This window comes from Dipteris shenzhenensis, chromosome 2 (genome assembly GCF_047967505.1).
Source record: "Dipteris shenzhenensis isolate YYH24624 ecotype China chromosome 2, Dip_SZ_1.0, whole genome shotgun sequence".
Lineage (NCBI taxonomy): Eukaryota > Viridiplantae > Streptophyta > Polypodiopsida > Gleicheniales > Dipteridaceae > Dipteris > Dipteris shenzhenensis.
Window position 1 is genome coordinate 52,476,531 of NC_141597.1, and position 14,306 is coordinate 52,490,836.

The following is a 14,306-nucleotide window of genomic DNA, read 5'->3' on the forward strand; positions in this document are numbered from 1 at the left end:
TGCTTCATTCCATGTTACTCCCCATAGGGAATGGTTCTCCACTTATGATAGTGGAAAGACAGGTTGTGTGCATCTTGGAAATGACTATGCATGTGACATAGTGGGAGCAGGTGACATAAAGTTTTCTTTTGCAAATGGGTCTGCATTTGTTTTGAAACATGTGAGACATGTGCCTAAGTTGACCAAGAGTCTTATTTCAGTGGGTCAGCTAGATGATGCTAGTTTTCACACCACTTTTGGCTTTCAAAGTTGGAAAATTCAAAAGGGCTCTATGCTTTTGGCTAGGGGTGCCAAGTGTGGGACTTTATATCCCTTACATGTATCAGGGGTATTTGATCATGTTGTTGCGATAACCGAGCAGCCAAGCACTTCTTTGTGGCATTGCAGGTTGGGGCACATGAGCCAGAATGGAATGAAACTCTTATGCCGTTTGGGTTATGTACCGCATTTGAGTTTCTTTGATTTTGAATTTTGTGAGCACTGTCTCTATGGGAAGCAGACTAAATCAGCCCATAAAAGAAGGGGAAAGAAAGAGTTTGAAATGCTTGATTTGGTGCATTCAGACGTATGTGGTCCCATGCCTACACGGTCATTAGGCGGGGCTGAATACTATGTAACATTCATTGATGATGCAACTAGGAAAGTGTGGGCTTATGCTATAGCTCGGAAGAGTGATGTGTTCCAGGTATTTTAGAAATGGCTGGCCTTGGTTGAGAATCAGTCAAGTAGAACGCTTAAATGCCTACGGACTGACAATGGTGGAGAGTATCTCTCTCATGACTTTCAGCATTTCTGTGATACACGTGGGATTAAGAGGGAGCTCACATCCCCTCGTACTCCAGAGCAAAATCCAGTTGCAGAAAAGATGAACCGTACCATTCAAGAAAGGTTGCAATGCATGCTTTCCAATGCAAGTCTTTCTGGTGGTTTTTGGGCTGAGGCAATGAAGACTGCAGTGCATGTGATCAATAGATCACCTAGTAAGAGTTTGCATGGTGGTATTCTTGAAGAGGCATGGAGTGGCAAGAAGCCCTCTTACTCTCATTTGCGTATATTTGGGTGTGAGGCATATGCACATGTGCCAAAAGAGCTTCGAAAGAAGCTAGATCCTAAGTCTAGGAAATGCATCTTTCTAGGTTATGGTGAAAGTGGAGAGATGGGTTATCGTCTCTGGTATCCAGAAGCAAAGAAGATCATACGCAGCCATGATGTGGTCTTCAATGAAAAGAAGATGCATAAGGCACCCATGAGGGATGTGGAAATGAGGAGAATCACTTTCCAGGATGTGAATCCACCTGCATATGTTGATAGACAGCAAGCTGTCCATGCACCAAATGTGCAAGAAATGGTACAACCAAGTACTCCCACAGGTATACAATCAAGGGTAGATGATGGATCATCTATTGGTGGAAATGATGAGCCAAATGTGGCTGATATGCAAGTGGGACAGCAAGCTGAAATGCCCTTGAGAAGATCATCTAGAGTGTCTAGACCACCTGATAGGTTTGTTCCAGGGGTAGACTATGTGATGCTTACTGATTGCGGGGAGCCTTCTTGCTACAAAGAGGCTATGATGCGTGAGGATCAACGCAAGTGGGAGTATGCTATGCAATCAGAGATGAGTTCACTTATGAAGAATAAGACTTGGGACTTGGTTTCTTTGCCACATGGAAAGAAAGCATTGCCATGTAAATGGGTCTACAAAATGAAGGTCACAGGTGATGATGTGCCTAGGTACAAGGCCCGTTTGGTTGCTAAAGGGTTCAAGCAAGAGAAGGGTGTGGACTTTGATGAGATATTCTCTCCGATTGTGAAGATGACCACACTTAGATGCATGCTTGGACTAGTGGCAGTAGAGGATATGGAGCTTATGCAAATGGATGTCAAGACAGCTTTCTTGCATGGGGATTTGCATGAGGAAATTTACATGGTGCAACCGGAAGGCTTTGAAGAAAAGGGCAAAGAGAATTTAGTTTGCAAGCTAAAGAAGAGTCTCTATGGTCTTAAGCAAGCACCTAGAGAATGGTATCAGAAGTTTGATGCTTTCATTTGGTCCCAGGGTTTTAGAAGGAGTGAAATTGATCACTGCCTCTACACTAAAAGGGCTAAGGGTAATAGCCTGATAATCCTGACACTATATGTGGATGATATGCTATTGGCTAGCAAGAATACTTATGAGCTAGATGCATTAAAGGCCAAGTTGCATGAGGCCTTTGATATGAAGGATTTGGGATTTGCAGGTCATATTCTTGGTATGCGCATCACCCGTGATCGGAGTAGGAAACTCCTTTGGCTTTCACAAAAAGAGTATATTACAAAAGTATTGCAGCGTTTCAATATGGAGGGGGGGAAGGCAGTGAGTACTCCATTGCCTCCATATGTGAAACTGAGTCATACAGATAGTCCCAAATCAGATGAGGAGAGGGCCATGATGGCCAAGGTTCCTTATGCATCAACAGTTGGGAGTCTTATGTATGCTATGATAGCTACTAGGCCAGACATTGCATTTGCAGTGGGAGTTGTTAGCCGGTATATGGCTAATCCAGGAAAAAGGCATTGGGAGGCAGTTAAGTGCATCATGAGGTACATGAAGGGTACCAAGGAGATGTGCATTTGCTTTGGTAAAGGAGACATGCATGTACTTGGGTACACAGATTCAGACTATGCAAGGCATGTGGATAGTAGGAGATCCACTTCTGGTTATGTGTTCACCTTTGCAGGTGGTGCAGTGTCATGGATGTCTCGCACACAGAAGTTCGTTGCTTTGTCTACCACAGAGGCTAAGTATGTTGCAGCCACAGAGGGTTGCAAGGAGGCTATATGGCTTGATTGGCTAGTGGGAGATTTGGGGATTCATACAGGTGTACCGACATTGCATAGTGATTCCATGAGTGCTATTCAACTAGCACGGAATCCGGTCTTTCATGCAAAGACCAAACACATTGAGGTCAGGTACCATTTCATCAGGGAGGTACTTGAGGACAAGCGCATAGAGCTTGTCAAGGTTCATACAGATGATAACCCTGCAGATATGTTGACGAAGAGTCTACCTAGTCAGCGGTTTGAGTATTGTCGTGTATTGATGGGCATTGGATAGTATGCTCACTGGTTGTTCTCCCTTAAAGGCACATTGTCCTTTAAGTGGGAGGTTGTGGGGGTTAAAGGTCACTGTGCCTTAACCCCGGTTATGTACAATACTCAAACACATATATAAATGAATGAAAAAGAAGATTAGGGTGGTTCTGCACCCACCAAAACTTGTGTGGCTCTCTGTCTCTCTCTCTCGCTCTCTCTCCTTCTTCCATTCTTGCTTCCGTTGAGAGCACTCTCAGAATTTCTAAGGTTCCTTGACCCCTCTCCCTACACTTTAATTATTCTAATCCCTGTTTAACCCTTAGGCAATGACCTATAGCTTAACATAACCGTATCTCACTGAACATGACTCTGATTTTAGAGCCATATGAACCCATGCTCTTATCTTGACTAATCCTATTGATTAACATTCAACTTAGGAAAATATTGGGTGCTCATGTCACGACATTTCCTCTTGCTTAATTTCTTAGCTGTCCTCAGCTCTAATAACTAAATATGGTTAAAATCCCATCATGGGTAGTGTTTGGGGGCTACATGCAATTATAGTCGATGGAAGTTTCCTAGATTATTCTTTCCTAAAATAATAATCAAATGAAGGGTAAGAATGCTTAGCTTCATTAGTGTCATATATTTGTCCCTGTTATCTTTTTCATGCACCTCATGAAACGTATCTTGCAATTGCAAAATAAATGACTGTTACATGCAAATAAATAAATACTATATTATTTGTTCCATGGACTATGTACAACACACCTATGGGTCCTCTTACTTGGAAGGGTGGCACATGGACATGCCCTACCACCTCAACCTTGGTCCCTTGCCACTCCATATTATATTCTACTAATGCCACACACATATATTCACTTCTACTTATTACATTTACAATGGAATTTTTTTTTGTGGTAACACCACATGAGTGGCCAAACCTCATTAGATGTGCCATTTCAATTCCTCCCTAAATCATAGGTTAAAATCCTTAGACCTTAGGTACTAGAATTTCTAAGGTTCCTTGAGCCCTCTCCCTACACTTTAATTGTTCTAATCCCTTTTTAACCCCTAGGCAATGACCTATAGCTTAACATAACCGTAGCTCACTGAACATGACTCTGATTTTAGATCCATATGAACTCATGCTCTTCTCTTAGCTAATCCTATTGATTAGCATTCAACTTGGGGAAATATTGGGTGCTCATGTCATGACATTTTCTCTTGCTTAATTTCTTAGCTGTCCTCAGCTATAATAACTAAACATGGTTAAAATCCCATCATGGGTGGTGTTTAGGGCCTACATGCAATTATAGTTGATGGAAGTTTCCTAGATTATTCTTTCCTAAAATAATAATCAAACGAAGGGGAAGAATGCTAAGCTTCATTAGTGTCATATATTTGTCCCTGTTATCTTTTTCATGCACCTCATGAAACTTATCTTGCAATTGCAAAATAAATGAATGTTATAGTCCCAAGTGACCAGCTTAGAATTACGCTTCTTTCATAAACAAATGGTCTAGTCCAATGTGACCAACGCATGGGACTACTCTTCTTTCATAAACAAATGGTCTAGTCCCAAGGGACTAGCTTAGAACTACTCCTCCATGATAAACAAATGGTCTAGTCCCAAGTGACAAGCTTAGAACTACTCTTTGATGCTAGAATACCTCTTCATATCTTAGAGCAATGCATTGAGTAATACATTGCCTTCGGTTTCAAATTAACTCAAATAGATTAACAATTGAGTGGTAAGTCCAACCATCAATCCCTTACAATGTATTTTCCCATTGTACTCTCAAAGATACAATTGGTAATTTCCTTGAAGAATGCAAGTAGATTGGCCAACATAACACTGTTTTTGGTACCATGGCCTCCAAATGTGGAAATCTTTATTGCTCTTGGGTACCATCAAACCCTCAATTTCTCTTGGGTACTATCAAACTCTTGATTACTCTTGGTACTTATTTCTCTCTTTCTAGCTTTTTCTATTTTTCATATCTTAAAGGTTTACCTCATGTTTGATTCTATGTTCTTGCAATTTAGCTCGACGACTCCAATAGAACACTTGACCTATCTACTCATATAAAGATAGAGTCTACCATGCATCTCTATCTACACGGCTGATCAACTCCTTGAATTCCCTCTTTGGAAACCTTGATTAATCAGCTTATCTTCCTCTCTTCTCATTGAATTTAGATTATAATCCATGTGAGTGGGATCTTGGGCTAAAGGTGTAAACTCCTTACGTTGCTCTTGGGTGGACTCATTCCTCCTCTAATTTCCAAAGGAGAACTCTCTCTATTAGAAGGTTCTTGTATGAAAGAGGAAGGTAATTTTATCAGTGGGTTATCATATCAAGATGTGTATACACCTCATCTAATGGACCCTCTTCAGGAGGAGGTCATGGTGTTCTTTTTCTCTCCTTATGGCAATGGGGGAAATGTTACAAGTTCATTATTATGCACTCTTTCTCCTTCCATTATTCCTTTTACTAATTTCAGAAATTTGACTCCTTGTAATCTCAAAATAGAGGTTTACAACTCAAATGTTATAGACTTAGTGCTACTTATCCACCTTCTTCTTTGTTTACGCCAGAAAACAAGCTGAGATAAGCCATTCTCCCTTGTCTTTTCTTGGAAACATGTACATTGTAGGGGGTATATATGATGGGTAGATAAAATTTTGTTCCAATTGGACCTTTGTTAGAGAGAATGGGAATCCTTTTCTTCCACAAATGTGACAATTTAAGCACACATTCCACAGGGGGGGTCACCAAGTAGGGATGCCCATTCATTGTCCAAAAGCAAAAGCAAAAATTTTAGAGACAACCTCTTGCTTGGCAAGCTCAAAATTTTAGCTCACTTGCATGTGTCATGCCCTCTTTATCCTCTTCTATCGTGTCGTTCTTCTTTCCTTTGTCCCTATCACATGACACACAAATGAGTTCTTATTTTTCCATCCCTTTGTTGGATTGTTACCACTTCTCCTCAATTAGTAGAGAAACTAAGACTCTATGACTGTTTACTAGGCCCTCCTACAACCTTCATGCTACAGTAAGCACCGTTGTGACCTCTACATCAGATGTTTCTTTCTCCAACCTACTTGTTTCCTACTCTAGGCTGACTAACTATGTGCTAGGACATATCCTATGCACTCTCTTAGTCAGGTATGACTTGTATGAGAGAGAATCATCCTTCCAATAGAAGTGTGGAAGATGGTGTTGAGGATTCCTCTCAACATCATGAGTTCATATGTGTGTAGCTCTAACACATAGAGTGCTAAAAAGGCACAAGTTTTAGAAGCCCTAACTAATATAGTACACAGTTAGTGATTTGTGGTGTGCTCTCTAATTGTTCCCTCTCTCCTCATATCCAATCTTCTCCTCTTTTCTCTCCATATTTGTTCATGGTATCAAAGATTCCTTGCCTTCTGCCATCGCCGCTGAGGCATTGCGATTCATATGAGTGTGAGAGAGATCGAGAATGATTGAGTGTCCTTTCACTTCCATTGAGGGATAGAGATTTTCTGTCCATAGGATTTCCGTTCATCTCCTTTGAGAGTTTGTGTGAAGTTCATGAGTGATTCCTTTGTGAGAGAGATTGAGAGTTTTGGAAGAGAGATTTAGATAGGTATGTTTTTATTTGTGATTAAGAGAGCATTGTGTGAGTGTTCATTCCTTCATGAATTGTTGCTAATCTCTATGGGAGAATTGTAGTTTGAGAATTCCGTCCATTGCTGTAAGATCGACCTCTACAACAAGTCTTAAGTGCTCTTTTTTCTGAGTGAGTGAGGACTAGAGAGGCTCGACAAACAACATCGACTTGACCTCAAGGCCATCCATAGCAAGGGTGACTCACCTAAGCATAGGGCACTCTGCTCCATCTATGCTCCTTTGCAACAAAGAAGAGAGTATTGTTAAAAGAGAGATTGCATCATTTTACACTCTGACAAGACACATGCATTCTTTAAAAGGAGCATTCATGAGTGACAACAAGCTTAGTGTTTGAAGTCCATGATTGGCATAAGTTCTTACATGTACTCTTTTTTTATAATTGTGTTCAAATCTTCAAATTAGTTTACAATGACTCTTATTAGAATGATTTTTTATTAGTAAATTTTAAATGCATATTTATATTTTATGCTTCCCTAGGGTTTTTAACAGAGGATGGACAAAGTGCAATATATAAGATGATTGGAGTTGTAAAGTCTGATTATATATCTCTCAACTTTATTAAAATACCTTATGTATTTGATTTGTGATTACAAGATATATATGTATATCTTGATTGTTCAAGAGTATTTTTTAATTGTGCCACATTTATCTCATCTAAGGAGATTTCTAGGGACTCCATTGAGAAGGCAGGAATAGACTCCATTGAAACTATGTGCTTGATGAAGAAGCAGTTTCCTACATCAATGCTTACCATTCAAATGCAGTTACTTGTACATTTGCTAGATGATGTGGCTATTATAGGAATAACACATAGTCAATGGATGTTTTTTCTTGAGATATTTATGAAGACATTAAAGGTATTTGTACATGAACAAGGCTCGAGGGAAGTATGGCGGCAGAGTGTTGGTTGATGCAGGAGTCATTACTATATATTAGTGAACTTCTTGCACATATGGATCCTACCATTCCACAACTTTGGGCCACAACTTTGGGATGATAACATGATGAGCATATTGTTGGAGAAGTTGCTCAAGGAAAAGGTATCAAGAGAAAAGTGAATGAGTTTCTATGGCATAAAGCAAACACATTTTGTATTCTTAATATCATGAATATACAAAAGTGGTTATCAAAGATATGAGGATGAGCAGGTCAAAAGAAATGCACATAGAAGAACATTTAGGAGGACACATAGGAGTGAACCATATCTAGAGGAGCTTGCCATTCTCCCAAAGGACATGTTAAGATGCCCTTTAAAAAGCAGAATCTAGAGGTCTGGAAATATGTTGATAATAATAGAAGCACATGTGATTGGGGTGTGTTGGAAAACTTTCTTCAAGCGAGCTAGGCAAGCACTTTTGATAATAATCTTATTATACAAGACATAATGGAATTTGGATTTTGAAATTTTAATATTTTTTTGATGTCAAATGCTTTAAGGTTATCTATCGTGGTCCCAATGCAACAGTGAGGAAGGACCCTTGTGGCTTTTTTGGCATAGACTCCTCAAAGATACAGACAAATCAAAGTGATGCTTTTGTGCTTCCCTAACAATGTGAGTAGGTATCATTTCATGTTCCATGATTTGATTGATATATAATCATATACATATACATATATATGTATATGGATATGATTATATATCAAAGATATGTGAAGTGATACTTTTGTGCTTCCTAAACAATGTGAGTAGGTATCATTTCATTTTCCATGGTTTTATTGATATAATAGTTGGATATACATATATTATTTGTTAATGTGAATATTTAAAAACAAGGGTTCAAATCGATCGTTAATAATGTTATTTTTTCTATTAATATAATGATATTTCATCCAAAAAGTATAGATCCAAGATGGTGGTATGCCATTCAGGCTAGCCCTATAGGGTTGTAAAGACCTACTACATGACCATATTTCCTCATTTATAGAAGTCTCATACTCCAAATAGGTTTTTCACATTAGTTCACCAAAATTGACATCGCATGGGATTCACCATGTGCAACGTCTCAACTTCATCCAGACTTTCATTAACCATTCAGGTCACTTTAAGGACCCATTACCAAATACACACCTCTCCATGAGAGATATTCTAAAACTCCCCCTTAGACAAAAAAGGGAAAGAAAAAACATCAATTTCTGAACAAATACTGTCAACCTCATAATTATTGTTAGCTTGCAGAGATAGACTCTAGTGTTAATTGATTGCATTGGGGTTTTGACATTTTGAGAGAATTTTTTTGCAAGTTTGTGAGTTTTTTTCAAATATTTCTATGTGTGAATTTTATAGCTAGTGGCTAGTTATAATTCATGCATATCACCATGTAAGTATAAATAATAATAAAACTGTGCAATATATTTCTTAAACATAGAAAACACTCAATGGAAACCACAGAGCTAATTCTATTAGAGGAAAAGATCTCGTCATAAATAACTTGAATCAATAGCTCATTGTTAAGCTACAAACACATGCAAGCATTAGCCAAGCATCCTTGCATTTGTGCATTCATTGAGCCAAGCATAAATAGCTTGAAACAATAGCTCACCGGTGAGCTACAATGATAAGGTGCCAAAAACTATTTTCTCAGATGGCATTTTGGGGTATCATCTACAAGTACCCATGTTTGCAGTCATTTTCAAGGTTTTGGGGCCTTTTGAGCTTATTTATGGTGTCAAAGAGGTCAAATTGTGCATGTATCAAAAAATTTGTTTTGTTCCAAGGAATTTATACCCCTCTGGCAACGTAGTTCAAGTTTTGTTTTATTCCAAAGAATTTGTACCAATGGAGTAGAGTATTTGAACATCAGTATTTTCTAGTTTTGTGGGAGATGTGATTCTTTGTATTAGGTCCTCTACATGTAAGAATACAAGAAGTGCATATAACATTATTTTAAATTTCCCCCAATGCTAAATGCATAGTTCTACTTAAATTTTCCCATTCAAAAAACATTATATTTGAGTCAAATCAATCCATGTAGCTAGAGATCAAGGTGGTTGTAAGAGTTCTACACTATATGATCTTTAATGGCATGCCATGAGCTATAGAAAAAATTCAATAAAAACTCACACAACTAGCAAAAACTTACTTGCAAAATGCCAAGCTCCACTGCATTGTGTGATAGTATAGACTTAAATGATGGAAGGAAAGTGCACTTTAGTCGGTTGCCTATGAGTTGGTCATGTGCAATGATAGAGTTAGAAAGTACAATGCATATAGACAATCGAAGGAAGATGTTTGGGGATGAGTCTACTCATGTATTACAAGTTCCAATATGAACAACCACTAAAACAATTGATCATCAGCAACAATTAGCTAACCGCTTTAAAAAGTATTAGACGTCTTTATTTATTTGGATGCCTTGCATTATAGAATCTACAATGGATACACTTAGTCAATGGACTCATTAGGGTATGACAGGCGACCATAGGGTTAACACATTGACTCCCAGATTGCTATGCTACTTGATGAACTATTAGACGATGTTGGCTTTGTATACTACAAGAATGTGTCACTTCCACTGCCAAATGCAATATCATTGTGGCACCAAAGGTTAAATTGGCCACTAGTCACCAAATGTCTACTCTGACCTAACTAACACCTAGCACTCCTAATGGGAATGAAAACCATTTCATTTTTGAACCATGTTGCTAATGAAGGACTAGAGTCATTGAAATTAAGTTGAAGTCATTGAATGCAATCAAGAATTAGAGGGGAAGTCTGGGTAACCTTGATAATGTGCCTGCTTGATATCATCCTTCTAGACCTTGCTGTAGGGCCCCTAAATTGCAAGGAGTCAAATAGATTCTAGGGGAGGATACATTCGGTTCCAAACATCTTGGAGTGGTTTTAAGGGGTGGATGGTTCGGGCTCATACAGTGGGTCACCCTAATCATTTGGAGTGGTTGACCAATCGTGGGAGGTTAAATAGTAGAAAAACTTCAAACCAAAGTGATAATAGATCATAGAACTTGAGTAACCAATTGGATTGATCATATCAATTAACTAGGGGCAACCCATAGTGAGGTGGAGGCAGCTATGGCAAATGTATGTGTGATTGACTTCGAGGAAACATGTATCGTGCATGCAGAATTACACTCAATCACATCTCAAAGTATGGAGAATGGGTGTGACCGTAAACATGATAAGTGTTAAAGAGTTAAGATTGATTGAGATACCTATGGGTGTTCATGTGTTTGATTTATGATCCCGTTTTAATTTGATATAGGATGCAGTGCCACACCCGCATATGTTGCCCTATGCTCGTCGTGAGGAGGTGAAGCATCGGCGATATGAGATGGGATCTCAGGAGGGATTATTACGGATGCATGGAGTGATGGTGATAGTAGCCCTCTGCCATTACCTCATGAGGTCATGGAGGAGGAGGTGTTTGATGATATGGTGTGGGATTTATATGTCTATCAATCCTCAGGTATGGATGATAGCATGGAGTAGGACAATCTTTTTACCACAGCATCGACTCCACTGTTTGAGGGGTGCACATTCTCTATTCTACGTGCATTACTCCACTGTTTGAATGCATTACTCAAGTAATCTTTAAAGTCTATATTGCAAACATGGTGAATTATGCTAGTGGGTCAATTACTCCAATGATTTTTCTCATTTATGGTATTCATGTGCAGGCTATTGAGAGTGCTCTCAACGGAAGCAAGAATGGAAGAAGGAGAGAGAGAGAGATAGAGAGCCACACAAGTTTTGGTGGGTGCAGAACCACCCTAATCTTCTTTTTCATTCATTTATATATGTGTTTGAGTATTGTACATAACCAGGGTAAAGGCACAGTGACCTTTAACCCCCACAACCTCCCACTTAAAGGACAATGTGCCTTTAAGGGAGAACAATCAATGAGCATACTGTCCAATGCCCATCAATACATGAAAATACTCAAACCGCTGACTAGGTAGACTCTTCGTCAGCCCAACTCATAGACTTGGCGACGCACACATTCATGAGCTGACCAATCTAGTATCTTGTCAACATTCTTGGGAGTCGGTCCTCATAGCTTAGTACCAGCACGGGTGATTATGCTAATCTCTGGGCACACCAGTAGATCATCATCAACAATGTGTACCATCGAAGTGCTGGGCATTTTCTGACCATCTTTTGCTGCTCCGCGTGTTGTCGATCCCATTCTTGAGCCTCCAAGCGTTCGTTCCACCAATGGCCTTCACCCAAACAAAAGAAGCAGGTCTTCGAATAATTTTGACACGACCCCCGCCTCCATGTTCGCATTCGCGGCCATCACCACCTCTGCCTCATTGGAATGTCTGTTGTTGTGGCTGGAATGCTTGCTGTTGCGGCTCTTCTTACACAAAAGATGCAGTCACATCTTGTTGTTGACCAATCGCTCTCTGGTCGTGCCCATCATAAAAGCATGCCACCATGTTGTGTGTATTAGGCAAATCGTGCACCAATTCACATTAAGAGCACACTCGACTGCGGAGTGACCAGGATTATGATAGTGAGTACACCATATCCTTTTCAAGCCTTTAGGTACGAATCCTTCTCCGAAAGCCACTGGTGTGCCCTTACCTCCTTTAGCGGTCCTCTAGGTCTTCGTCTCTGCCTCTAAGTCGGAATCCTCCAAACTAGTACCTTCAGACCTCCTGTCTGAAAGGTTGCATCCGAATCCTCCTCACTATCATCCGACTTCTTGGATTTGGACAATTTCTTCTTAGATTTTCTCTTCCTCAATTTGCAATTTTTGGATGTCCTCCCGTGTAGCGATTCCCCTGCTCACACTGCTTATGATATGACCACCACAAGTGTTGTCTGTGTCCGATCCACTATGGCCAATGCCGTCCGCAGATCCCGTGATAGCCTCAAAATGTAGTAGTCATTGAGTACCTCTTGAGCAAGGCGTTGAGCCACAGGTACACATTGCAAGAGTAAATTGAATTTAGACGCATAACCTTCCACATCCTAATCGCCTTGTTCCAAGCTATGCAATCTCTCCAGAGTTTTTGGGATCGATTTTTCTTGATGAAATCACCTCAAGAATGCATCGCGGGCCGCATCATATGTGGTGAAATGGCTCACTGCATACTCTGCCAACAACCAGCATGCTGCCTTACCCGATAAGGTTGACTCAAAAATCACCTCTTTTTGGAGCGGTACCACAACTCCCGGATTGTTGATTCCATACACCTTTTCAAGCATCCGAACATGCACATTAGGGTTGTCCAACTTTTTTCCCAAAAACTTGGCATACTTGATGTTACCCAGCACAGCCATCACCACACTACCAACATTTGGTGCTCCTCTAGATGGCCTTCCTTGATTGAAGAGATTGCAAGAAGCCACGGAAACTATAGTTGGAGACGAAGATGCACTCAACACCAGGTGTGCATCAAAATCGAGACCCATACCCACAGCTTTGGCAATGAAACTGACTATGCAGGTGGGCTCTGATGCCGATTGACCCCTCCCAGAGCTTCTTGCGAATTGTCAGCCCCATGCTTAGGATCACTGTTGTGCCGTCGTAGCTGCATAGTTAGTGTCAAGGGATCAGGAGGTCCTTTCGAGCGTGTGCACATGCATGCCTACTAGGAAGCCAATAACCACAAAATAGACTACCACAACCACCAGATGAGGTTCTTCATTGGAATTTCTATAGTCTCTCAACTGTAAGCAAGATGCTGGGGGTCAAAACGCATCTGATGGAGTTCATCTTGAAATCCTCGGATGTGTCTCCTCACCACAGCAATCTCTCGGAGTGAGCGCAACTGCATGCAAACCTCATGGGAAGTGGCTCCATAAAGATGGCAAGGAGTGAATGACATGAGTGCTCAATTGCCCGATCGTGAATTCCTTGCGTGATGGTAAGAATGGGCATTGTGATCGCCAATGTGTAACGTCATAAATGCACACATACGCTATGAAAAGCAATAGACAAATGATAGATACGCACAACATCCATGAGACAGGATACAGATTTGCGAGAGATAGAACATTGAAGAACACTGCATTCTAGAGCAATAGCTCGCACAACATCTGTGTACCCCCAATTATCTCAAAATGCTTAGTAATAGCATGTGTACAGAACCGTCTAACAGTTAGAGAAATAGTCATTGGAGACTACAACCGCTTGGAGATCTGAACTGTCAATCCTTGTGGCAGCTAACCTACCCTCGCACACCCCTCTAGGTCATTGTTGCTAACCCGCATGATTATGCAATAACATTTTAGTCCTATTAATCCTAATTTGACATACAATGGTTGCCTACCAATTGTGCCCATCCAATTGATTACCATGAGTCCCTCCTCGATTACATTTCATTAGGAACTTGGCTAGTACTCTTTGATCTTCATGCCACTTTTTTTGGCAATTTTCCTCCACAGGTCTTCAAGCATCACTGTCCCATTATCACAATAGTGTTTGAGCTTATGCTGCCCTGAAAATTTTGTTTCTTCACCAATAGTGTAGCACATACGGCAAGATCAACATGCATGCCTTATATCAATTTCTTCTTTTTGATGTGTCAACCACTACATATCCTTTTGTGCTTCCTTTTGACCATGCGTATATGTTGTGCTACA